At 38.6% G+C, this 7,500-nt stretch overlaps 1 non-coding gene and 1 pseudogene across 1 annotated transcript; both read left to right on the forward strand.

The window, feature by feature from the left end:
- Nucleotides 1-6,060: 6,060 nt before the first annotated feature.
- Nucleotides 6,061-6,215, forward strand: LOC113374112. Its single transcript, XR_003366957.1, has one exon. It is a non-coding gene; the product is annotated as a 5.8S ribosomal RNA (ribosomal RNA).
- A 327-nt stretch (nucleotides 6,216-6,542) lies between these two features.
- The window catches only part of LOC113374104, a 3,657-nt pseudogene continuing 2,699 nt past the window's right edge, over nucleotides 6,543-7,500 (forward strand).

The raw sequence follows: 7,500 nt of genomic DNA on the forward strand, positions 1-7,500 counted from the left end.
CTAGAAAATTTCCCGAACAAATTTCAGGAAGATTCATGAATTCGAATTATAGTTTAGGACATCTGGTTCCCAAACTGTTTGTGTCGTGGATCCCTTTGCGATATTTTTCGTTTTGTCATGGACCCCCTATATTAACAGGTCAACAAAGAAAATGTGTGCAAACGATTTAATACTGTTTTTAAGTATATTTGGGGCGCTGATTTCAAAAATGACATTGTTTTTTTCTATGAGCTTTAGTTTTGAAGATACAATGTATATGATATATTTTTACGATATTAGGTGCGCAACCAAGTTCTCGCTGTTTTCGATGAAATGAAAAGTAACTTTATTATAAAAAAATGCATCAATGAGTTCGATACAGTTCTCCAGTGATGGTTTCACTCGTTGTTTCAACAGCTCACAACAAATAAACACCGACCTGGTCCCACTATATGTAGAGCCATAACCTTCGAAGTGAATATTCGGCCGAACCGAGATTTCTCGTCTTTGGATTGCTGTAATGTATTCATTTTTATCACCTGTCACGATGTGATGAAGAACCTCTTCTTTTCTCGCCGCTGGAGCAGTTTGTTTACAGGCGAAAAAACGACGCTCGACGTCTCTTGGCTTCAACTCACAGGAACCGAAGTTTCTTGCTTCTAAATCATCCCCGACGCATACTATAGCTTGGAAATGGTTTGATGGGTAACTCCTAATTCTAAGCAAGATCTTCTTGAGTTTGGCACGAATCCTCTTCGAACAAGGCCTTCAATTTAGCGTTTTTGAAGGTTTTGCCTTCCTTTCACGAGGGTGGTCGTCAACATCAAAATCACATTTTTGAAGCGACAAAAACCCTCATGGCATCTTGTTTTCGCCCAGAACAATATTTCCGTAGGCTCTCGATGCACTTTGCTGCCGTTTTTTTTAATGGAAGACGAAAATCAACACTCCCCGCAAATGATGATTGTTTGGCATAAAATTGGACATATTCACTCAACCAGAAGTATATATGCAAAAACGAATTCAATTATGTGTCACGCAGTTTGTTTTACTTACTCTAAGCTTGCTTCAAGACGTTTTGGATTTGTCAAAATCGACCAACCCTTACTGCTAAAGCCATATACTGACAAACAGCGAGAACTTAGTTGCGCACCTGATATAAGGAACGAAAGTACAAAATAGTAATCAATTCAGAGTGTTATTTTAATGAGATATGCCTACTCGTACATACAACTACAAGACTCATTCGGCATCAGCCTTAGTTGGGACATTAGTGACACTGTGAAAAGTTCTTTTCCGTGACGACCCTCGAATGGACCTGGTTTCGGCAACTTCTTTGTATCTCAAAAACTAGAGCTATACAAAAAAATGGTTTGCAGATTTGAAATCAGCGCAAAAAATACTATAAGAATCAGCTCTAACATTTGAGGCACAAAAAAAACCTTTTTTTGTTGGCCTGTGTTATGGTTTATCCGGGACAGTTCCGGGTTTCCATCTTTTGATCCGGGTTTTCAAAATCATTATTGTCCCGAATTATTGAAAAGTATAGGTTTAAATCTTAATTAAAAATTTTCTTAATTAAAATTTTTTTTTCTTAATTAAATTAAATTACAACTACTTATCAAATTAATTATGTGAATCGATGTATTTTTTCTCTCTTGTAAAACGCTATGAATGAGAAAAGTGCTGATACAAAATTCCAAAGGCGAATTTGATTCATGAAGAAAAAAAAAAAAGAAAACAAGCAAGCCGAATGTTAATTTTTTCAAGTTAATCATGAAGAAAATTGAATAGAGTTTTATAGAAGTCTCAAATGCGAAAAAACATATAGATTAAAAAATATAAGATATAATATAAAAGCATGGTAAAAGAGATTGTAACATATAATCGAGTTAAAAATCTTACTAAAAGTTCGCAATTGTAATTTGAAAATTTGAAAAAAATATTTTTGAAAACAAAATGTTTTTTATTGTATTTTTAAATGGTATCTTCTAACTGCGTAACATATATTTGTTATTTGTGATACTATTAACTGATCGTCCTATGCTCAACTTAATATATCGAGCAACAAAATGAATTTAAAATGGACTTCGCTGAGATAAATATATTAATGAGATTAGTTTCAAAACTTAAGTAATAAATAGCGGCTTTATAATTATTTTTAATACATTATCAAATTGATCATACGTTATTTTCGAAAATACACTTCACTAACTTAGACTTTTTTAAAAGTCAAATTAAGCAAATTTGATTTTTAATTCCCCGTAGGGTAAGTTATACTAATTGCAGAAAAATCGAAAATGAACATTTTTATATATAGTATAATAATTTTTGCGAAGGCAGGTCTAGTGGTTTCAGAGATCGAGGGAAAAAAGTAAAAAAAATATTATTTGTCGATCAAAAATGATCATTAGACAAATGCATATCAAATTATCAGTTATTTTGAAGAGGTTTTAATAATAAGTATGAATTTTGTTGGCATTTCTGTGGGTTCCGTATCAATGTTGATCCGTTAGACTGGGATGCGGTGCTTACGCGCTACTATATTTTTATACATATAAAAAATTTCGAAATATAAAAAATAAATCGAATTTTTCAAAAAAGTCAAATTTTTTCAGAAATTTTAAAATTCTCAGAAATCTCTTTTTTAATGTTTTCAAAAAAATTAAATATTTTTTAAAAAATTTAATTCACGGTACGGGAAGTTCCAGCAATTTGCCTTAAGGCACGATGCCATGCAACCAGTTACAACATTAATCAAAGGTAGGCAAAGGTAGTCCCAGCGGTTTCGGAGATACATAGCTAAATGTTAAAAAAAGCAGTTTTTGAGAGAACTAAGCGTCTGATTTAAATGATTCAAAGACTTTCTGCTTGTTTCAACATTGCTTTCAAAAAAAGTTCAAAATTTTCAGAAAAATTAAAAGTACATATAAAAAATTTCGAAATATAAAAAAATCAAATTTTTCAAAAAAGTCAATTTTTTTTAGAAATTTTAAAATTCTCAAAAATCTTTCTTTTAATGTTTTCAAAAAAATTTAAAGATTTTTTAAAAAAATTAATTTACGGGAGTTCCAGCAACTTGCCTTAAGGTACGATGCAATGCAACCAGTTACAACATTAACCCACGTGGAACAACTGACGGTAGAACTGCTATAATAATCAAAAACATCATTACGCACTACCAAACCTATAACATTTGTCAGTAAACATTTCATATGAGCAACTTTCTTCAATAACCAAACCAGAAAAAAAACTATATCTGTAATTTACTGTCCACCAAAGCACAAAATTACCTGTGTAATTTAAATGTCTAAAAGTTTAGTTCAAAACACTTGAGTCTAAATTCTATTATTATCCACCAAAGCACAAAATTACCTGTGTAATTTAAATGTCTAAAAGTTTAGTTCAAAACACTTGAGTCTAAATTCGTTGCTGAAGGGAACTAAAATTCAAATAAAATTTTGTTTATCGAATCCAAATAAGTGGTATCTGTATCATACTTTGTTAAATTGCCATTTAAACCTCTACATTTGGTATTTATAAATTTTAAGGGCAAAAATCTTACCAAAATCAAGCTTTTCAACACCAGAGTATAGTTTAACCACAACTCGAATGCCTACATGCTACAACTTACACACTTTATATAAATATGTAATGTTTTTCTTTACTTTTTGAATCAGTTCTAAATATTGCCAACTATATTAAAGGATTTATTGTAAATCTATATATTATATTATCGTTAAACGTATATAAATAGATTTTATCATGGTGTGTTGTAATCCAGTGCTGTGGACCCCCATTTTCATATCGTGGACCCCCAAATTTTGTTTTTGCCGCCGTGGACCCCTTGAAAGTTGCCATGGACCCCTGGGGGTCGATATGAACCACTTTGGGAATCACTGGTTTAGGAGGATTGATGAAACTTACATTGTTACAGAAGAATTTTATATATAAGATGTAAGAAAATTCGTTGTTTAGAAATATTCATCGAACTTTTCTATACAAAGTGTGGTCTCTCGGGTGACGCCGAGGGACATTTACGCACTATGCTATTATATATATAGCACCCTGGTTGATCCTGCCAGTAGTATATGCTTGTCTCAAAGATTAAGCCATGCATGTCTCAATGCAAGCCACATTAAGGTGAAACCGCGAATGGCTCATTACATCAGTTATGGTTCCTTAGATCGTACCCACATTACTTGGATAACTGTGGTAATTCTAGAGCTAATACATGCAAATAGAGTTCCGACCAGAGATGGAAGGAATGCTTTTATTAGATCAAAACCAATCGGTGGCGGGCTTGCCTTGCTCACCGTTTGACTTGGTGACTCTGAATAACTTTGTGCCGATCGCACGGTCTAGTACCGGCGACGCATCTTTCAAATGTCTGCCTTATCAACTGTCGATGGTAGTTTCTGCGACTACGGGGGCATTCTTATTGCGACGTTAGAGGTGAAATTCTTGGATCGTCGCAAGACGGACAGAAGCGAAAGCATTTGCCAAATGTGTTTTCATCAATCAAGAACGAAAGTTAGAGGTTCGAAGGCGATCAGATACCGCCCTAGTTCTAACCATAAACGATGCCAGCTAGCGATCCGCCGAAGTTTCTCCGATGACTCGGCGGGCAGCTTCCGGGAAACCAAAGCTTTTGGGTTCCGGGGGAAGTATGGTTGCAAAGCTGAAACTTAAAGGAATTGACGGAAGGGCACTATAAGGAGTGGAGCCTGCGGCTTAATTTGACTCAACACGGGAAACCTCACCAGGTCCAGACACCGGAAGGATTGACAGATTGAAAGCTCTTTCTTGATTCGGTGGGTGGTGGTGCATGGCCGTTCTTAGTTGGTGGAGTGATTTGTCTGGTTAATTCTGATAACGAACGAGACTCTAGCCTGCTAAATAGACGTACTTTCTGGTATCGCAAAGACCCTCCGCATCGGCTTCGGTCGTTGTTGGTTGTGGTTCTCACTACCGGCGTACAAATATATCTTCTTAGAGGGATAGGCGGCATTTAGTCGCACGAAATTGAGCAATAACAGATCTGTGATGCCCTTAGATGTTCCGGGCCGCACGCGCGCTACACTGAAGAGATCAGCAGGTTTTTCTTGGCCGAAAGGTCCGGGTAATCCGTTGAAGCCTCTTCGTGCTAGGGATTGGGGCTTGCAATTCTTCCCCATGAACGAGGAATTCCTAGTAAGCGCGAGTCATAAGCTTGCGTTGATTATGTCCCTGCCCTTTGTACACACCGCCCGTCGCTACTACCGATTGAATTATTTAGTGAGGTCTTCGGACCGGTGCGCGGCAGCGTTTCGACATTGCCGATGTTGCTGGGAAGATAACCAAACTTGATTATTTAGAGGAAGTAAAAGTCGTAACAAGGTTTCCGTAGGTGAACCTGCGGAAGGATCATTAACGTATATTTACTATTTAGTGAATGAAACGTGTGCGATATTTCGTGTAACCTACGACGTATAGAATCTTAAAGCGTCTCGCAACGATGGATCATTCGTTTCATTAACGTTTGACCGGAGCTAGTCGCAAAATATTGCGCAGTGTGCAAAAGCAGCGTGATGCGGTTTACAACCGCTTAGCGCTCTTATGCATTGTGTGAGAGCACTGCCATGTATATCTGCTCGGTATCGCCAGATGCCTGAGCGAATGACGAAGTTCGTTGTGAAAACGGCGTTCTTTTTGAATATTATACTTTAAACGCATAGCTCAATCAATTCTTTGGGCGCTAGATGAAAGTCTAGTGTTTTAAAGTCGATTGTAGTAAACGCTTGCATTAGTATTCTATATACTATGCACATTTTATTCAAATTGTGCGAATTTGAACATTTGCTTCATTGCGTTGTTTTAAGAAAATGAAAAATCAGCGAAAGCAGATTTTTCAATCTCACACACAGTGAAATATTCATATTTAAATTTTGAAACGAGATTTTGTATCTCGGACCGAAACGCGAAATCTTTACGGTGTACTAATTGTAACCATAATAATCATACTAGTTTCAGAATCGCCCGAGTTATCTTAAACGATTTCGAGGGAATCACGATCGAAACATGTATAAATATATATAAAATCACCTTGAACGGTGGATCACTTGGCTCGTGGGTCGATGAAGAACGCAGCTAATTGCGCGTCGACATGTGAACTGCAGGATACATGAACATTGACATTTCGAACGCACATTGCGGTCCTCGGATACTGTTCCCGGACCACCTCTGGCTGAGAGTCGTATAACATTACCAGACTGCCGCTTGCTTTAAACGGCTTGCCGGCGAATGATGGTGTTTCGCGTGTATGCGTGCTCTTAAATAATTCACTCAACGTGTGAGCCAGTCCACTTTGCAACATCGGACATTTCCGTTCGTTGACGTTCTGTGGGATTACGACGGGTTGTGTGTCCTAGAGATTTTATATTCTTGCGACCCTCCCAATAACCGGGAACCCGAACTCTTCAAAATGCGGTTTTGTTCCGGCAAATTTGGACGATTCAAAGGTTCCTCGTCGATTTTGTGTGCGCTTGCTTACTAACGTTTGCAAGCACATCATAATCATAATACGACCTCAGAGCAGATAAGATTACCCGCTGAATTTAAGCATATTACTAAGCGGTGGAAAACAAACTAACTAGGATTCCCTTAGTAGCGGCTAGCGAACAGGGAAGAGCCCAGCACTAAATCCCGCGGCCGGAGACGGACGCTGGGAAATGTAGTGTTAGGGAGGATCCGATTATCTCGGTGCGTTGCGGCAAGTTCAAGTCCATCTTGAATGGGGCCATTTACCCATAGAGGGTGCCAGGCCCGTAGCGACCGTTGCGCGTATCGAGAGGATCTCTCCTCAGAGTCGAGTTGCTTGAGAGTGCAGCTCTAAGTGGATGGTAAACTCCATCTAAGGCTAAATATGACCACGAGACCGATAGCGAACAAGTACCGTGAGGGAAAGTTGAAAAGAACTTTGAAGAGAGAGTTCAAGAGTACGTAAAACCGTTCAGGGGTAAACCTGAGAAACCCGAAAAATCGAAAGGAGAAATTCAATGTTATCATTGTCTTCCATTTAGTGGCGTGCGATTGACGGGGATTCGTCCCGCGATACGCCGTCGGTTTATGTGTCAGGCGGCGTTGGCATGCACTTCTCTCTCAGTAGGACGTCGCGACCTGTTTGGTGTCGACCTACGACCGCGGCGGTAGCCTGTCACGAATTTATTCGCGCCAGACCCCGCGTGCTCCGACCGACTGCCAGACGGTATAAATAATATGGTATAGGGTCGCTTTTAAGCGTTCGGCCGGTTGCAAGCACGGACGGTTATTGGCCGTCGGACCTAGTCCGGCATCGATGCCGCCTCGAGCTGTTAGCTACCGTGTTCTCGAACGGACTCTATTACCGGTCAGCGATGCTATTGCTTTGGGTACTTTCAGGACCCGTCTTGAAACACGGACCAAGGAGTCTAGCATGTGCGCGAGTCATTGGGAAATACAAAACCTAAAGGCGCAATAAACGTAAAGGTTTGCTTAAGTAAA

Source organism: Ctenocephalides felis, unplaced genomic scaffold, assembly GCF_003426905.1.
Source record: "Ctenocephalides felis isolate EL2017-DRISC unplaced genomic scaffold, ASM342690v1 CF-g0.4_SCAFFOLD_01604, whole genome shotgun sequence".
NCBI lineage: Eukaryota > Metazoa > Arthropoda > Insecta > Siphonaptera > Pulicidae > Ctenocephalides > Ctenocephalides felis.